The following is a 20,544-nucleotide window of genomic DNA, read 5'->3' as shown; positions in this document are numbered from 1 at the left end:
AACTTGTGACGCCTAAGTATTTCTTGGCTGAGTAATTAGTTGTTTTGGATATCAGAATTGGCAGCCCAGTTATGCGTTTTAACGGGCCATATTCAGATGGCCGGTAATCATTTCACCGACATAGCTTGTGCGACGTAGCTCATTTCACCGATATAGCTCTTGTGACATAGATAATTATTTCACCGACAGCTCACTCCGATGACACAATTTCACCGATAGCTCATTTTGCCTACATGATCATTTTACCGACATGATCACTTCGCCGACATGATCAATACAATTATGATTAACATTATTTGCCAAAATGATATTAATTAATCAAGTTTTTTTTTTCTCTTTGAAACTGTTTGATTTTTTTTCTTTCTATTTAATGCACATTATTTTGCGGAAATCATAAATTAGCATATTTATTATTAAATAAATAAACTCATAAACTTATTACTAAATAAAATCATAAACTTATTATTACATAGATAATCCTAAGAAATTGAAGCTGTAAGCTGTAACTTGATTAAAAACTTCATTTGCTTCAGAAATAGAGTTATAGAAGAAATAACAGTTGACATGTTTCAAGCGCTCTCCGGCCAGGTGAACGAGTTGTCAGTGAGTCTGACAGCGAAACCAATGATTGCTGGTTCGAATCCAGCTCAGGGCATGGATACTTCTCTCTGTATTGTTCTCTGTAGTGTGAATGTGACCCACCCTATAAACGGATTTTTGTGGCATGGGTACTGCAGCTTGCTTCCGTAACTTAGGTTCACAGGTTCCCACCGGGTAACGTTAAAAAGCAGCGCTTCCGGCTTCTTCCGAGGTGAAGAACGATTGTTCAGTGCCTGCCGTTTAAAAAAAGTTTCAGGCACTTAAAAATAGGTGTCTATCTTCAAGAATTGCGAGACGTTTCACATTTCAAATCACTTTTGTTTCTTCTCATTTACGTCTGGCAAGTCTTGAAAATGGGTGCCTATTTTCGAGAGCTTAAAACATGGCGACTTTTATTTCACATTTGTTTATTTTTGAAGCGAATGAAATTTTTAATCAAGCAATAGCTTACTTAGATTACATATGGTTATTGCTTAAACTTGAGGAAGCAATTAAGCATAACCGAAATTTCCCAAATTCGAAATGAAGTATGTAGTCAACTTTGATTTCATTTGAGTTTTGATTTATAAAATATTTATTATTACTTTTTTCCAGAAATTATTTCAAAAGTGTTTAGTTAAAGTTACTATTAGAAATGTTGAAAAATTTAATTATTTTAAAAGTAAATACTTTAATTGAAAATAATTACTCTAATGGCTTAGAGCTGGTGCGTTTGAAAACACTATATCCAATGCCCTGTTTACGGCGCAGTAAATCAATAATTTTTGTAGTCTATTACTATTTGTAGTCTGTTATATTTATTATATTATAGTCTATTATATTTATTATATTATAGTCTATTATATTTATTATTTCAATATTTTATTTATTTATTTATTTTATGCTTTCCATTTGCAATTCTGCTATTGCAATCGTGAACCTTCTTTATACACCTTACGAATACTTAGAGGTTCTCATGCCAAAAATTGGAAAAAATGGTTTACAGGAGGACACACAATGCTACGCAACAACAAGAAGTTCACGCTGAAATTAGTTTTTGCACCGGTTATATTGCAATAAACATATCTATATAGATCCTAATTATATGGAGAGCAATATTTATGAAAGAAATTCAGTATATAATTAAGCTATTAATTCCTTTTTTATAAAAGTTTTTTTTATCGCAAATTAAAATTCAATAGAAAATATGGAATTTTAAGACGAAGTTATGATGATTAATAAAACTAAATCTGAAATAAGTCGAAGTCAACAATTTAAACTAGTTATAAATTCTTAATAATTTTGGTTCTATTACAAAATAAAGAGGAGTTAAATGCATTTAATATTTACAAAAATTAAATACTTCATTCAAAATTTTGCTATATGTGTAGTCAGAATCGATATTCGTCATAATATAACCAACATAAAGACCAATATTAGCGTAAACTTTGCATTGAGGTTTAGCCTTACGTATTAATAAACAATCGTTTCCCTACCTCATGAAAATATGATCTTAATGACGAAGTTTGTAACGCCTGGTGTAAAAATAAAATAGCAAAATAATAAATTACGCTTAGGATTATAAAAAGTATAATTCTAGGACCGAACGTAGCAAGAGTGTTTTGGACGCATCAATATTTTTTCAGCATAATTCTGTTAATAAAAATATTACTTTTTTTTAATTTTTAAGAAATTTTCCAAGTTAAACTTTAGTTAAACGTTCTTAGATTAATTTCCGAAAAAAGATGTATTTCAGTTCAAACTTATCGGAACATTCTGCAGTGCTAAAGCTCCCAGATTTTAATCAATAACTAAGCTTTTGAGCCTCTAATTCATTTAACAACATATTTATAATTTTACGAGCATGTTATTTGCTAAATAATTCCGAAAAGTTTCTAAGAGTAAAAAGAAAATGAACTATTAATTAAAAATTACGAATAGCGTCGGTCAAATTATCTGGGGAGAATGAAATCTTGTTAGCGAAATGATTGTGTTAGCGAAGAGACCATGTCAGTGAAATTGTCATGTCGGATAAGAAAACGTGTCAGCAAAATGAGATGTCGACGTAGTGATCATGTTGGTGAAATGATCGTGTCAGAGAAATAAATTGTCGACGAAATGATCGTACTGGTTAAATGGCTGTGAAGTGACCGTGTCTGTGAAAGGGTCGTGTCGGCTAAGTGAACGTGTCGGCAAAATGAGCTGTGGATGTAACGATCCAGTCGGGGAAAAGAACGTGTCGATGAAGATCCTGTCGGAGAAATGAAATTTCGGCGAAATGATCATACGGGTGAAGTGGCGAGGACAATATGATCTGTCGGTAAATTAATTGATTGTCAGCGATGCGCACTGAACCAGGTTCGAATCCCAGCTGTGATTGACCGATTCGAATTCCGCACCGACCACAGTGTTGACGTAAAATATCCTCAGTGGGAGACAGATCATGGGTTAGAATCCCTTTACCGTCAGGCTAACTATGGGAGGTTTTCGTGGTTTTCCTATCCATATAATGTAACTGCGGGTTAGTTCAATCAAAAAGTCTTCCATGGAGGCAAATTCCCTCCAATACTTGATCCAAGAGTTCCCTTGTCTTCTGGATTGGGTTCAAAATTACAAGACTACGGAGTTGAACATTGGTAGTTGTAACCCCAAAATCGGGTCGACTGTTTAACGATTGTCATAAAATTATTATTATTTATTTATTTAAGTAATGGTTTAAGTCAACAAGACATAATCACTTAACTCTTCTATAAGGAAATTGGGGCTGTATCAACCAGATACAGTCATATTTATGCAAAACCGCCAATGAAAATTTGTTCCAACGAAAGAGAACGCATGTGTCAGCTATTAGACTATTTACCTGATATTCAATTCCGTATGAAATCAATAAGAACAAACACTTGCAATATTTGATTGAGAGCCTCAGTTTTCGAATAGAATAACCTCGTGCGTAAATTTTAAGATTTTATTTAATGAAACACGTTATATTTTAGTAGGAAATTCTATTATTAAAATGATAAATACAGTCATCCATTCTTAAATGCATAACGAATAATCGAACTATCTGCTTATATGAATAAAATTTAATGAAACAAAATTGTTTAAGGTAAAAATAATGTTACATTTCTTCACTTAAACGATTATTTGTGGTTGACAATCCTTGCTTCTTTGTATAAAGCATAGATTATTTTTAAAAATGAATTGTTTCACCAGCTTTAATAGAATTTCATCCCGCAGTGGATTGATCGTAAAGACATGGTTCCCAGTCCAGTAGAACACCGAAGTCAAGCATCACTGGCTGTGATCAGAAAGCAGGTGGGGGACCACTTTGATCAGCCTGCGTAGGGACCAAGCTTGCACGGTATCGGTCCTTGTTAAACTGTTCTACCGTAAAATACTAGACTTCGCGCAGCTCGTTGGACTATCAAGGCAGGGGTGCCATCCCCTCTACAGAGGATACAAATTGCGATGGCATTTCTTCGAATCATCCTCAGGGATGTTTTCCAGACCGTCGCCAATAGCCCCATTGTTCAGCTCTAGTTTCGATGTAAATAAAGTACCAACTAACCTAATGAAATTTTAGTTTTTTAGTTAAGAAGATTAGAATAAAATACGTCATACGTGGTCATTTCAATTGGGACTGCCCATCCATTTCCTGTTCCAAACAGGTGTCAGGGTAAAGTCTTAGAATTATTCCAGCAAACGAATAGTTTTATAGTAAACGTGGGGTGTTTTACGACTCTAGGTCAAACTTCACTCACACACTGTTTAGAATGAATGAAGGTCAAAAAGTAGAGAAATATTCAGTTAAATGTGTATTTAAAAAGCCTTTAATGACAGATTTCTTCGGAAGGAAATGAATAGAATTATAGTATGTAAATTATACTTTCCTTTAGCATTTATTTATTTTTATATTAATTTAAGTGTCATTTATGTTTTACGATACTAACACTAACAGTATTAATTTTGTTTATTGATCATTGAAATGAGTTTATTTCCTCAAAATGTTGTACTACCAATACGATTTAAAAATACGACTTTCTTAAAATATAATTTCTCAGAAACCGTTCGACCGGTTTCGCTCAAAATTTATATTTTGCCAAGTAAAATAGAATTCTTTAAAATGATGTAAAAATTGTATACTTTAAAATTCATTTTGTTTTACTATTATTGAATAAAATAATTAAAATTAATAAATATTTGCTAAAACCTATTTTTCGTATGAAATAATCTTTGGATAAGTGAATTTTAAAATTGTTTGTAAAACCTTTTCCATAAGCTTAGATATGTCTAAGCGCTATACGCTCGATACGCTATACGCTAAGCGCTATACTATACGCTCGAGATATGGCTACGTACACGAAAAGTAAAATTAACATTAAGGGGTCCAAACTCTCCTGACCAAATTATTGGGTTCGTATTTCCTAGATTGCTGCTTACCCCTATATTTTGCTCCTCAGAAATCCAAATCAGTCGAAAGAAAGATATGGTTATTTACAGAAAGTACGTGCGGGCTAGTGTCTTATTTCGTTACTTGAGATATAGTCTGTACTATTTAATTAACATATTTAAGGTCACTCCCTCCAACTATTAAGATTGAGTCCTAAAACATGAAGATGTGATCATTAGATCAAAAGTTATTCAGGGCGGTCAGGTTTTTTTTTTGGGGGGGGGGGGAGGGCACTAAGTAACATTTCAGAGTAAAATTTAGTGAACACATAGCATTTAAGAATGATAAATGCATTTCCTTCTTAATAGGAAAAAACCCGATTATTTGAATATAATTTTCTGGATCCAATGATATTCCTTTAAGCTTTAATGATTCTACACGGACAAAATTTTTAAAAATTATCTCAAATGGATTTATCCAGTATTTTTAAGTACAAGTTGTTTTTTTTAAGTCATTGAGTCATGGATCCAGCATACACATTTAAAAAATCATTTAAATCATTTTTTCAAAAATAGTTTCAATGTAAATAATTTTTAGTAAAAATTTGTAATTTTTCAATTAAATTACATTTTTTCTAAAAAAAAAAAATCGAAAAACTCACAGATTTCAACTTAGTATTTGAAACTTCGATCATTGAATTAATCGTTAATGGTGATTATTATATTTTGCAACATTATGCCGAAAATTTTATATTTAAATTACGGTATATAATTTTATTTCTATATATTCTTCGAGTTTACATCAATTCACAAAACTAGTATAAATGTTAGAGTACAAATCTTAAAAAATTATTTTACATTTTTAAATTGAAAGAAGTGCCATTTTAAAAAGTATCTGTGCTATTTCCCCACATCATTCATAGTACTTTTGACATGATATTAAAATTGAACTAGTTTTTGCGAATCATTTGTGCTGTGTGGAGTCAAACTCAATAATTTTAAAATCGATCTTGTTTTTGCGAATCATTTGTGCTGTGTGGAGTCAATCTCAATAATTTTAAAATCGATCTTGTTTTTGCGAATCATTTGTGCTGTGTGGAGTCAAACTCAATAATTTTAAAATTGATCTTGTTTTTGCAAATCATTTGTGCTGTGTAGAGTCAAACTCAATATTTTTAATTTTCAAAAACACTATGCCCTTGTACCGAATCTCGATCAGCCTATTAATATAATTGAATATAGCAGCATGGCATTCTAGTAAAAGGTATTATTTATATATGTTAATTGAAAATAAAAGTCTTTGGTTCTTTTTATAAAAAAATGAGACGTATTTGTATTTGCAAACTAAAAGTTCTTTTTTTATTTTTTTATTTATTTATTTATTTTTTTGAAAAAATTTTCGTGAGTTTATTTTTTCTACAAAAAAAGGGGATGTATTTATATTGACTTATTTATTGACGTATTTGCTGTATCTCTTGTATTTCTAACTCTTTTAATTTTTACAAAAAGAGGACGCATTTGTATTGACGTATTCGTAAACTGAGAGCAAAAGCGTTTATTTTTCTGCAAAAAGGAGATGCACTTGTGTTGACGTATTTGTCTTACTTGTAAACTGAAAGCGAATGTGTTTAATTTTCAACGAAAAAAGGTCGTATTGGTATTAACGTATTGTTGTAATTGTAAATTGAAAGCAAAAGTGTTTTCTTACACGAGCTATGTATTGTGTTGGTGATTTGCTGAACGCAACGATTGTCACATATTGTATTTAAAAATAAAAAGAAACTTCTGGTCATAGGGTACGACGGCTATTTCTTCCTTCTGCGAGCACCTTTCGTACCCAAGATTGTTCCTTTATAATGATTAATGTCGCTGCCATATTAGTATCATCAGGCCATTGTCCCATAGTTTCACATCTCAGTTTCCTGGGCCCGACAATCAGGTACAGAAGAAGAAGAAGAAAAAAATTACTCCTTCGGCAAAGAGGGGACATTTTCCTCAATTCTTGTTTAGTGATGCGATACAGTTAGCACTTTCCAAGTCCTCCAAGCCTTGTCCGGCTATACGCCGGGAAAACTAATACAGTACTTAATATTCACAACCATGCCGCGCGCCCTCTTGTCGAACAAACAAGAAAAAAAAGAAAGTCTGGGCATGGACACTGCACGGTTAACAGCCTGTCACATCGAACAGACAGCCGTTGACATTGAAAACGAGTAGGCTTTAAAAAATCTGCCAAAATCGGAACGTCAATGTGTTAGACATAGAATAGAAGGTTTTAGATATGGACCTGATACATTGACGTATTAATTGTGATATGTGCCTCTCGTGGGCTGGTACGAAACATGTCGAATTTTTCACATATTTAATTTGCATTCAGAATGATTATGTTTTAAGTGTTATGTATGTCGCGTAAAAGAAAGAAGTTTAAGAGTTGTTAGGTAGTTAAGATGTTGGAATAAAATTAAGTAATATACGACTTCTTTTCTTTCTTTGTTCTTTAAAAAGAACACTTGGAGAACTTCGTTTGAGAACTTGGTTAATTTTTTCTTTGAGAGAAATACTGATGCGTTTCAAAGTAACTAATAGAAATAATTCAAACCTTTAGGATTCGATGCAGATTTTTTAAACTTTTTAAAAATTTTATTTTCCAGCAAGCGTTTTTACTTAAAAAAAATAATAAAAAAAATAACATATAGTATTTTTAATTTTTTTTTATGCTGCTCTATTTTACAAAAAGCATACAAAAAATATTAGTAACCATTAGTAAGCTATTTTAAAAAAGTTTTAATTGAAATAAAATAATGTTTTTAAATTTTTGACGCATGTTTTGTCATGTTTTCATATTAAAGTTTTCTGATTTATTTTGAATAATAATAATTAGTTTAAATTTATGCTTCTTTTAGTATTGTATTTGTTAGACTGTTTGCGTTAGAAAGTGGTCAAAATTTCTATTAGCGATTAATTTCTTTGCACTATTCAAGATACATTTGTAACTTATATTGGCATCGAGCGTAGAGCTCCAGTTGAAATTTAAGCACTTGAGCTAGTACAAAAAAATTTGAAAATGGATTGACGATAAATTTTTTTTAGTGCTTTAACTTTTGCTTGTAATAGTGGGGAAACAATTGAAACTTGTATTCTCATCATACACCAGACTGTAGGCAATATTTGAGCTCTCAAGTTAGTAAGTAATTGGTGGAATTTCTGGTAAAAGAATAATTCTATTTGTTGTTAAATGACGATAAACGCTACTTGCAGTGTTCGGGAAACGATTGAAGCTCGCGCTGTCACCAGACATAGAGCTGTCAAGTTTAGCTAGTCATAAAGTGGTCGAAAATTCGAATGTAAGTTTCCACCCTTAAATGCACGAAAGTTAATGGAAAGAGAGATAATTCAAAATTTATGAAGGGGGAAAAAAACGATTTTAATAAACTTTAACGAGAAAGTTTTTTTTTAATGTGTTTGTTTTTTTCATTTAATTTCTCTTAATATCAAAAATGCATAATTTCCATAAAATTTTCAGATCACAAAAATAGCTTAGTTCGTAAAATGTTCGAAATTCGGAAACTCATTTCTACATTTTCGAAAAGAATATAATGCGAAGTGCTTACCTATATTACAAAATTAAACATTTTCAAAAATTGAATTTAGCAAAATTGATTTGATTAATTGATTTCAGTTGTCAGAAACAAATACAAGTAATTTTGTAAATTTTTCAAAAATTTCCAGCATCAAAACAATGCACGAAAGCATTAAAATAATATTAAATTCTTACATAGATCAGAAATTTTTTTACGGTTAAAAGTATCATAAATGCATATAAAAATAAAAATAAATTTTTTGTACACCAGGATTGCTAAGCACATGAACCAAGACTAACATTTGGTCCACTGAAATCGCCTTTGGCTAACGGGAATTGTAAAAGCAGCCTTTAAAAGAAATCTGCCTCTTTCACACTCTTTTTGACACTTCTTTTACACTTTTAAACTTTTTTTTACACTTATCTTTAATTGCAATAAAATAATAAAACCATACACCAATCAAATCTAACATTAAAGAAGATATTACTTGTTAAAGAAATTTATTTAAAAGTATCTATAAAAATATTCTGAAATTTTTTGAGTTATTTCGGAACTAGACTAGACATATTTGCAATATAACTATATAAGTATCTAAACTTAAACGCTCGAATGTGTTCGACCAATTTTTAAAACTTCCATCATCCCAATTTAAACAGAACTTTATAAAAAAAGGAATCATTTGAAAATTTAGCAAATTCTTTCCTCTACAATATAAAACATATATGTTTTAATTATTTCATTTGTATTATATTAAATAGTAGCAGCTTTAGTTGTGGTTAAAGATGTATTTATTTTATGAAGGTCCTGTGGTGTGATGAATGTGGTGGCATTTAGTTGAGCAGGTTAATATCTGAATTTTAATTTTACCGTGTATCATTATAAAATTTTAATATTTAACAATAAATCTTGTTATTTTTCCGATGTATCATTTATGGTTATTTATTACTCCTAATTAACATTATTTTTACTTTAGAGTATATTTTTGTTACTAAAATGAAGAAAAAACATTTTACATTTTTTTTAAACAATTGAGCAAAAATAATAAAAAACAACATGCTTATGATAATTATTGCGATAATGTCGTATTCCATATTTATCGTTGTAGATAGTAATCTAAATATTTTCTTCAATAATTACTGCAATACATATTTGCTTCAACACATAATTTTTACGATATATCGAGGGCTTATACTTTAAAATATCGTTGCGAGGTATTAAAGAATGGTTATAATTTAGAACACATCGATATATCTCTCAGCACAAATAAATATTTACCTAGGTGTACAAAATTAATTTGCATTACAATATTATCGTACCATTATTCACTGTGGCCGGTTATCGTAGCAATCTATCTTCCTCAGTAATCAACGTATGACGTTAGATATTTATCCTAGGCATGATATCCCTGATATATCGGAAAAATATCAATATCACATTAAAAATATATCGATATTCCACATTACATGGATATATATTTCTACGTGTAAATATCCTAGCACTAGTTAATAAATAATAAACTCAGGCGATATCAAGGTGGACATGATCTATAGTGATTGTAATATTATCTTATTTCATTATTAACGATAGTTGTAATATTGTCTTATTCCATATTTACTATTATAATGATTGTATTATTATCTTATTCCATGTTTATTATTAACGATGACGCTTGTAATATTACCTTATTCCATTATTAACGATAATGATTGCAATATCATCTTATTCTATGTTTATTATTAACGATGATGATAACAATATGTTTCCGTCAATAATTATCGTGTACTAGATGTTTAGTGTAGACATGGTATTCACATATATTCTGGTAATTAAATACTTTAAAATATCGATATTAAAACAACTTATTTCATTATTAACGATAATGATTGTAATATTATCTTATTCTATGTTTATTATTAACGATGATGATAGCAATAAGTTTTCGTCAATAATTATCGTGTACTAGATGTTTAATGTAGACATGGTATTCACATATATTCTGGTAATTAAATACTTTAAAATATCGATATTAAAACAACTTAATTTCATTATTAACGATAATGATTGTAATATTATCTTATTCTATGTTTATTATTAACGATGATGATAGCAATAAGTTTTCGTCAATAATTATCGTGTACTAGATGTTTAGTGCAGACATGGTATTCACATATATTCTAGTAATTAAATACTTTGAAACATCGATATCAAAATAACTTATTTCATTATTAACGATAATGATTGTAACATTATCTTATTCTATGTTTATTATTAACGTTACTGATAACAATAAGTTTTCATCAATAATTATCGTGTACTAGATGTTTAGTGTAGACATGGTATTCACATATATTCTAGTAATTAAATACTTTGAAACATCGATATCAAAATAACTTATTTCATTATTAACGATAATGGGGGTATCATTACCTTATTCTATGTTCATTATTAACGCTGCTGATAAACAATATGTTTTCGTTAATAATTATCGTGTACTAGATGTTTAGTGTGGACATGGTATTCAGATATATTCTAGTAAGTAAATACTTTAAAATATCAATATCAAAACAAAACTTCAATAATAAAATCAATATACAGTCATTTCGATGTTTCACGATATTTCTCTCAATTCTTGTAAATATTATGCTCGGGAGAAATCTGGTTAAAAACTTTACCTAAGTAAGTTAACTTCTCGTGGGAAGAAAACAATATGTAAGTTTCTTAGCGCAAAGTGAGAAAACAGTTCTTCCTGTTTTCAGCTCATGCATTTCACCTCAAATAGGTATACTCCAGCAGGTATACAAATCTATTGGAATTTTTAGAGTAAATATTTTTTTCAAAATTATTATTATTATTTTATTTCAATCCAATGTGAATGAACTGAACGAATGATACTTTTCAATTGCATTGCCCACTGGAATACTGATAGGGAATCGAACTCGGGTTTCCGGCGTCAAAAAGAGACAGAGAGAACACTACTGATAATTTAGTCATTGTTCAGTCGAAACGCGTTTAGGGGCGTACAATCACCCATTTATTCTTCCGAATTAAGATATGTTATTCTCAATGTTTCGGCACGACTTGACGAAAGGTCATATTTTTCTTTGGAATATAAAATGGGATAAAATGAAATGGAGCGGAATCAAATTAAGATGGCCACATTCACACAAAGAAGACTATCACTACAACAACCCTAGAGGCTGTATATAAATATCTAAGAGGAGAAAAATAAATATAAAGACCGGTTTTATTGGATTAATAGTAAACATACGTCACCGGAATAGTTTTGATTCATTGAGTTACGGCTCAGTTATTTTATTTACGTTTGCATCAGCTATTTTACTACTGTTAACGATTTTATTTACGTTTTGAAATTTATTGCTGTGAATTTTAAATGTTTTTAAAATAATTGCGGTTGACTGTTACCATTTTAAACAACATTTGGAGCTTAAAATAAGTCATCAGAATATCTTACCTTCAATTTTAAAGAGTTACGAATATTAATTTTAATATTTTGGTTCTGCTGTTCAGATAGCCAGTACATTTACTATAACTTTAGTAAAATTTTTAGAACAGAAGGTAGAAGATAGTTTCATGTACTAGGAGTCGCTTTATCACGCAAGGTGGGGATCAGGAAAATTATGACAGTTTGAGACAAAGAGGAAGGAGGGGGCTATAAGAGGTGGTGACTCATTTTAATTTAAAGCAAAGCATTTAAAATCAGAAGATTTAATATTTTTAAATCATTTATTTTTTTATTACTCATTTCTATATTTTTTCACCAAAAAATGCACTTTTAATGATTATCATTATGCTCATGCAATATCATCGAAATGCATCATTAAAATTTAAAAATAAAATTTGAAATATAATCTATACCGAAGTTCCTTTTTTTAAAATTGTTATTATATGTTTACTTAGTATATAATTCTAATTAAATGTTTACGTGATAAATTGCGACACGTGAATTACATTAAATGTTAACGTAATATAGTATGACATGTGACTCGTAGTTATATGTTTAAGTAATATAGTGTGACATGGAAATTACAATTGAATATTTCCTTGATTTAATGTGACATGTTAATTGCAATTATATGTTAACGGAATAAAATATGACACGTGAATTGCAATAATATCTTTACGTAATATATTGAAACAGGTGATTACAATTATATGTTTATGTAAATATAGTGCGACATGTGAATTGCAATTAAATGCTTACTTAATATTGTGTGACATGTGAATTGCAATTACATGTTTATGTAATATAGTGGGGCAGTTATTAATATCGTATCAGGCAAGTATTTTGTTTATTTTTATCTATACCTCTCCTAATGAGTGTTTTGAATAACCATTTAATTCCTTAAAATTGGACACATATGCTTAACGTAAAGCGTAGTTACTTAAAGCCTTTAGAGAAATGCATTACGTTTGTTTCATTATTTTTGAGAAATACATTACATTAAAGCATCTAAAATAATCAATAAATCTTGTGACATACATCGTCATAAATCACGGGTGTTTAACAGCTGCTCCACACTGCACGTAGCTGATCCACTGCTACCTTAATACGAAGTTAAATTGAAACTTATTCTATTCGAGTGGAATAACATTATTGTATTTCTTAAAATTAACAACGTTATAATATGTTTCAATTTGTAAAGAGTTATGGTATTATATTCATGAGCACTACGTTAAAGTTGCAGCTAATCTGAGAGATGAATTTCATACAGTGTTTACGAAAATTATAGTTATAGCACGAGAAACCACGTTTGAACCAAAAGTATAGTTTGTTTATAGAAAGTACTCGCTTTGCCAAAAAGTCTAAGGCCATCTTCTTCAGAAACATCGCATTTCAAAGCGGGGAGCTTCTTACTCCCCTGATTCCCTTTATCTTGCCAACCCGAAGAGAAACGTGTCTTAAATGGTGACTCAACACTCCAATTTGAAATATTAACCTCGTAACCATAATCACCACCTCTGTTCCAGACTTATTACGAGAGGAGCTCTTTCTATAAACAGACAATGTAACTATATTTGTACTCATTTGCCCATGCCATGGTACAGAGGTGAGGAGTCCAGAAGCTTAAAACATTCTGGAGACATTGAGTTAAATATTACCGTAAAATACAGTATTAGTTAAATATTCTTTATTTTTACTGTGTAGTTACAATAAAATTAATTGGTGTATTAATGTTAACTTCAGCAGTATTAGTCAACTTTACAGCAAATTATCTGGGGAAAGTAGCCAATATTAATGTTGATGGAAGTTAATGAGAACTTTCTTTACATGTGTTAAGGTGTCACGACCGGTGTAGTAGCGCATTTCATCTGATTTCATCTGTTCACACTATGTGACGGGACGGTACAGGGGTCAATACAATATCTTGTCAAATAAGTTAACCGGGTTCAAAACTTAGCTGTGGTTGAATTGCCCTTTACTGATTTTTTTCTCTATTTTTCTCTAACGTAAAAAATTTCTATTGTAAAATTTTTAATGTATATTTCTCCATAGTCACGGTAAATATTGAATACCTAATAAAAATAACAGTAACATTTTGTCTTAAGTTTCCAGGAATAGAGTTTTCAATGGATGCGGAATGCCACAAAGTAGTCAGGTTTCAATTTAATAATCATTTGCATTTAACCAAGAATATTGAAGAAATTAAATCGAGTTAGCATTTGCTGTTCCGATAGATTTCTATGAGACTCATTGCATAGAGTATGTAATCCAACAAGGGTAAGTGTAAAAAATTCAAAAACGCTCGCTAAAGAATATTTCCTTAAAAAATATTTACACTAAATTTTTTGAAGATAACTTCAAAATAAATAGATAGCAGCAAACCTTAAAACTGAAATGAATAAAATATAGTGAATGTCTAAGGGGTCACATTATCGATATCCAAAAGCCAACAACAGCAAACGCATCTTTGATAGATAGCTCTCGACATTTTCCTCTTTCTTCTACAGCCTTAATAGCTTCCGATTAAACTGTCTTATAATTCGAATAGAAACTATTATTCTGATGCGCAGATGCCTACCTTTCAAGAATATGCCATTATAAGAAAAAAATACTGGAGCATGGAAAAAATTGTCAACCGAGAAGTCCAGAAATATCATAATTTACTGATTTGGTCACTAAATAAATGAGCTATGATAGAACTGCAAAATAAATGTAGTTTTGGAAAGTAAAAATTTGAAAACACTAAATGAACATTGAGATGAATAAAATGGGTATGAAGAATTAGTCTGTAATAGTAATGACATTTCAAGTCATAAGTTAGTATGCAATTCTGAATCCTTATAATGTAAGCCGCGGTGGCTCAGAGGATAGAGTTCAACCCCCCCCCCCCAATGAGGGCATACGGGTTCGAATAATAGCGGAGCCTGATTGATACGAATTCTGTACCCGCGTTGCACCGATCACAGTGTAAAAAAAATCCTCAATGGTAGACATATCATCGGGTTGAATCCCCTTGCCATCAGGCTTACCATAGAAGGTTTTCGTGGATTTTTTTCTCCATGTCATGCAAATGCTGGATAGCTCCATCAAAAAGTTTTACACAAAGGCTAGTTTGCCCCAATGATTGGTCCAATACCTCTTTTGTCTTCTGGGTAGGATTCAAAATTACAAGACTACAGAGTTGAACACTGATAGTCATAAACTCAGAATTGGGTCTGCTGTTCCACTCAGGTTATTAAATAAAATAAAATTCTTATAATGTGCTCTACCTCCCCTCCCTACAATTTAATAAGAGTCAGTGCGGAGAATGCAAATGTGCTGTTAGGAAATGTGTCTTTAAAAAAATATTCACACAACTTTTCAAAGGAAACTTCAAAATAAGTAGATGGCAACAAAGCTCAAAAAGAAAATGAATAAATTATACTGAATGTTCTCCTGTTTGTCCTTTATGTGGACAAGGTCAAATTTTTGGTGCTACTCATCTTGACTCGTGTTCTGCACTTGTGTTTTTAAATTGTAATGTACAGAGATATTGGGAGGCTGGAAAACTAATAGCGTCATGGCCAATCTTCTGGGCATTTGTAATAAATAAATAAATTCTGAATGTTAACGAAGTGTTATTATCGATATCCAAAACCAACAACAGCTAACGTATCTTCGATAGATAGCTGTCGACACTTCTTCTTTCGTCTCCAGCTAAATGGCTGCCGATGAAACTGTCTCTCATAAGTCAAGGATACATCATTATTCTGATGCGGAATTGCCTATCTTTCATGAATATGTCATTATTAGAGAAAGATTCGTGCATCAGGGACCAGAGCATAGCAAAATTGTCACCGAAATAGACTATGAAATAACCATTTTATCACAGTTTATTGATTTGGCAACCAAATTGTCAAGCTTTTCAAGTCGGTCACTAAATGAACTATGGTAAAACAGCTAAATGAACTGTCAAAAATTGTCAACTGAACAGGCCCAGAAATAACTATTTTATCGTAATTGACTGATTGTGTCAACCCAATTGGCGAGCTTTGCAAATCAGTCAAATAAATGAACTTTGAACTTAATAAATAAACTAAGTAAATGAACTTTGATAAAACAACTAAATAAATTTTTGAAAATTATGCTCAAGTGAGTCCAGAGATAACTATTTTATCATAAGTTACAGATTTGACAACAGTAGGCGGCGAGTTTCGCAAGTCAATCTCTAAATAAATATACTATGATAAAACAGCTAAATAAATTGTCAAAAATAGTGACCCCAATAGGCCCAGAAATAACTATTCGATCTTAATTTACTGATTTTGTCAACCAAATTGGCGAGTTTTACATGTCAGCCACTAAAAAAATGAGCTATGATAAAACAGCCAAATGAATGTAGTTTTTGGAGAAAACGACTCGAAAACACTAAATTAGCCAGAACCTTAAGAAGAAAATGAATAAATTATACTGAATGTCAAAGAGGCCTCATTATCGATATCCAAAAACCAACAACAGCGAACGTATCTTTGATAGATAGCTGTCGACATTTCTTCTTTCTTCTCCAGCCTAATAGCTTCCGATGAATCTGTCTCATAACTCAAGGATAAATCATTATTCTGATGCGGAGATGCCTATCTTTCATGAATATGCCATTATTAGAGAAAGATTCGTGCACCAGAGACAGAAGCATAGAAAAAAAATTGTCACCCGAATCCTCATTGTCAAGGTTTGGAATTTATTTATTTTTTTATATCTCACACCGGACATTTATGCACTGGGCATGGAAATAAGGCCGGTTGAATAGAATTACCTGTGGAATACTAAGAGATTCGGAGTTAAGGGATTGAAAGTCGCGTTTTCAGCTTCGATGGAATTGGATTTCAAACGATCCGAGACGATTATTCAAATCTTTTTCAAATGGTCGCATTTGTAATTGCGTAATGGTGGGGTGTGAATCTGGGTGGAGTTAAAGTTTTGCGGATTACATCTTTTTGATTATCAAGAAGCCGAGATCAAATGAGATCATTTGTCATGAAAATATTATCATAATTAATCAAAATTCGAATTATACTACTCTTACTTTTACCTAAAGAGTATATGATATAGAATGATTAGTCACCAAGGAAAATAATAAATTTAAAGTAGATTTTCTTTTTCTTAGGAGGGGGACACAGGCATCCTCTTTAATCCTTTGACGTATATAAGACACCAGTGTCCTTTTTATGTATTTTTTTCTGGCGTTCTTATTACAAGTAAAAATATATTTTGGAATTTTTTAACTATAAAAAAAGTCTCATAGTTACTGGAAAAAAAACTGTTGAATTATCGGAATAATATTTGGAAATAAAATATAAAATTCAAAAAAAGTAGTTTGGCAGTTTTTTTCCCATTCATATTCAACAATTTAACAACAGTTATTATTATAAAGAAAATTTAAAAGATAATAAATTCTCTTAGATCTAAATAACTTCAAATAATTCCAAATTATTGTTTGAAAGATTTTACTTTTTACGCAGAAAAATATACAGATGTTTCTGTCATGCTGGATTCCATAACCATAAATTATTAAATTGCTGAATGTAATATTTTTCATTTATTTTGACCTAAATTAACACAAAGTAATGGAAAAGTATGCAAAATATGTTTAATAAAAATTCTGTGTCAAAGGGTGAACGAGAAATAATTTATTTTTATTTTCGGGAGTGGTATTAAAATTTTATGGCTCATCTTTTTATTTAGTTCATTGGTAACAGTAAATTTTTAATTTTACTTGACATGCACACTTATTTTCTGTCTGTGTTTGGGGGATCTGGGGATCTTGTTATTCAAAAGAGATCTCAAACTAATTTTTTGTACATTAACTACACATTTTTTTCAACTGCATAATTTTTTTTAAATGATGTGCTTTGAAATTATAAATGAAAATTTTAGGTTTAGGATATGAGGAGGCATTAGACATTAGTCCTTCACATTACGAAAGCTTTCTCCATAGGTTTCTTCAGCATATGCTTTGAAACTGAACATAAAAATTCTAGATTATAAGCTGACATCTTACCTTCAAAATTAAGGAAAATAAAGAAAGAAAAAAAGATATAAATAACTCTATAATTTTTTTTTATTATATGCTTTCAAATTACAAGCAATAATTTTAAATTGTAAAGATGTATCGCATCTTTACATTGGAAAAAAAAAAAGTTTCTTCGTGTATTTTTCAGTTGATACTTTAAAATTTACAAGCATTTTAGCTTATAAAGCGATGACAGGCCTTCGTATTATCAAACAAATTTCTAACGTAATCGTTTTCTTTTGTTATTGTAAAGTACATCGTATTTGCTCCCACCCTCCATCTATAACACCTCCACCTATATGACCACCCTCCATCTATAACAATAGGCTCGCCCAGGTTTTCATGGTATCTCGCCCAGGAACAATGTTTTCATGGGGCACTTTAGGACCCATTATCCTCATAGAACAATCCCTGACGTCTGTAAACTACTTGAACATAGTTGCAGACCAGGTTCACCCATTCATGGCAACAGTTTTTCCTGCGGGGGATGGTGTTTACCAACAGGATAATGCACCATGTCATAGGGGTCGAATCGTCGAGGAACATTCCAGTGACTTTCAAGTTATGTCTTGACCCCCAAATTCACCTGACCTTAATCCGATAGAGCATTTGTGGTCCAACTTGGAAAACCAAATTCGCGCTACCACACTACCCCCGCGCTATGTGAGGGAATTGCAGGACCAGTTGGTGAGCGCTTGGCACCAGATACCTCAGACTACCTATCAGCACCTTGTGGAATCAATGCCACGGCGGGTGCTAGCAGTTTTGAGGGCTAAAGGTGGTCCTACATGTTATTAGCAGGGTGCTCATAATGTAATGGCTCTTCGGTGTATATAGATAGATAGATAGATAGATATAAAATAGCTGCTCACTATTCATGCTTAAATTAATATAGGCAACAATTTACTTACCATTGTTTTGTAATATGTTATTATCAGTCCATCAGTCGAACGTTAGATTTCCTTATTACTGTATATCTATGCATCTGAAAAAAAGAAACGATATTACATAAAATGCAAATGCTTTTTTTAACTTAAGTTTTATGAAAAGAATAGCACAAATAGTTAGAATTTAAGATATAAATTTATAAAAATCGTGAAATAAGCAAATATTTGTTTATACTAAGTAGACATTTTTTTCCTATTACCTATCATTCCAGCTTTAAAAAAGCCCTGTTATTTCAGCTTAGATCCAAATATAAATGTTTGTATCAGTAATACAAAGTAACGCATTTTAATATATTGGGGTATATATATGCAACTATGCTGTATCTTCAAATCAATGCTAATAATGATACAAATAAAAAAAAAAGATGGAATTCTTCTTTTAAAGAAAGCGATTTAAAAATAGATTACTTATAAAATTTTATGAAAATGTTTAAAGAATATATATAATGTACCCAAAGTACATATAAAGTGGCTGTATTCTATTTCTTTCTTCTTCTCTATTTTCTAAAAAAAGCAGTTGATGTTGTACAAAATAACCTGTTTACAATGAGAAAAAACTCCGGACAAAATTACGTTATGAGGCATCTTCAGTAAAATTCATTTTCAACATAAAATATTATGTCGTCAGTGATCCAGTAATTTTACGTTAATTATAACTTGATTAATTACAGTATATCTGATTTTTTGTTCCGGAGCTTGATCGGGTAAAAATGGATTTGACGGTAAAAAGTACCGACAGCTGGAGTGCCAGAACTTTTTACCTTAATTTCTACCTGAATTTACGAACACAACAATCAGAATAATACAATGCTAAGTTTTAAATTTATTTTTACTAATATATAATCGATATATTGGAGACGCGTTATTTTTACTTAAACAGCACGTTTACATAACTTATATCAAGGATTATATATTAAATATTATCAAGCAGTTCGGTTTCTGATGTTACTCATTTAAAATTTATATTCACTAAACATATTAAAGAGATTTATTTTAAAATGTATATCTTTTTAAAGCTTTCTAATAAAGCACTGTATGAAAATTTGAATTTCTAAATTGAATTGATTTGAATTGCATTGAATTAATTTGAATTAATAAAGTATATGTAAAATTTCATCAACGAATTCCTTTAAACTAACAGTAGCAAAATCACACCAAGCAGCTATTTACTCCCTAACATTTAAAACGGAATGACATTCCATTTTAATTCCATGTTGCGTTTTGCAAAGGAATTTCAATCCATAAATGATGAGCTCAACCAACAGACTTAACGTCATTGATTAAAATAACGCTTATTAAAGTTCGATACAATCTCTTAATTGCCAGCTTCTCCTTTCTTTAAAGCCATTCATTAATAAACGATAATGGTTTTAGCTTCCTTCCCAAAAGAATTGTCTTTTCCAGTTTGGCAACTTGGCAAACAGACGACAATTTTAAAGACAAATTGTCGCTGACAAGACTAGTTTTCTAATTGAATAATCAACAAGTTGCCATTTGAATCTAGAAGCCACCCTAAACCAGCGTCTTCGAATTGTT

General features: G+C 30.9%; 1 protein-coding gene across 8 annotated transcripts in view; it reads right to left on the bottom strand.

Annotated features, from left to right (window-relative positions):
• Positions 1-20,544, bottom strand: part of LOC107447961 (POU domain, class 3, transcription factor 3-A) — a 467,439-nt gene that overhangs the window by 327,650 nt on the left and 119,245 nt on the right. For all 8 annotated transcript variants that reach the window (XR_015432756.1, XR_015432761.1, XR_015432758.1 and 5 more), the window contains exon 2: positions 18,973-19,046. The gene's annotated coding sequence lies outside the window, so the exon portion shown is untranslated. The remainder of the gene's footprint in view (positions 1-18,972; positions 19,047-20,544) is intronic.

Source organism: Parasteatoda tepidariorum, chromosome 3 (genome assembly GCF_982258835.1).
Source record: "Parasteatoda tepidariorum strain Cologne lab strain chromosome 3, Ptep-v5.0, whole genome shotgun sequence".
Classification (NCBI taxonomy): domain Eukaryota; kingdom Metazoa; phylum Arthropoda; class Arachnida; order Araneae; family Theridiidae; genus Parasteatoda; species Parasteatoda tepidariorum.
The sequence above is the reverse complement of the archived record's forward strand: the minus strand, read 5'-3'. Positions and strand labels throughout refer to the sequence as shown.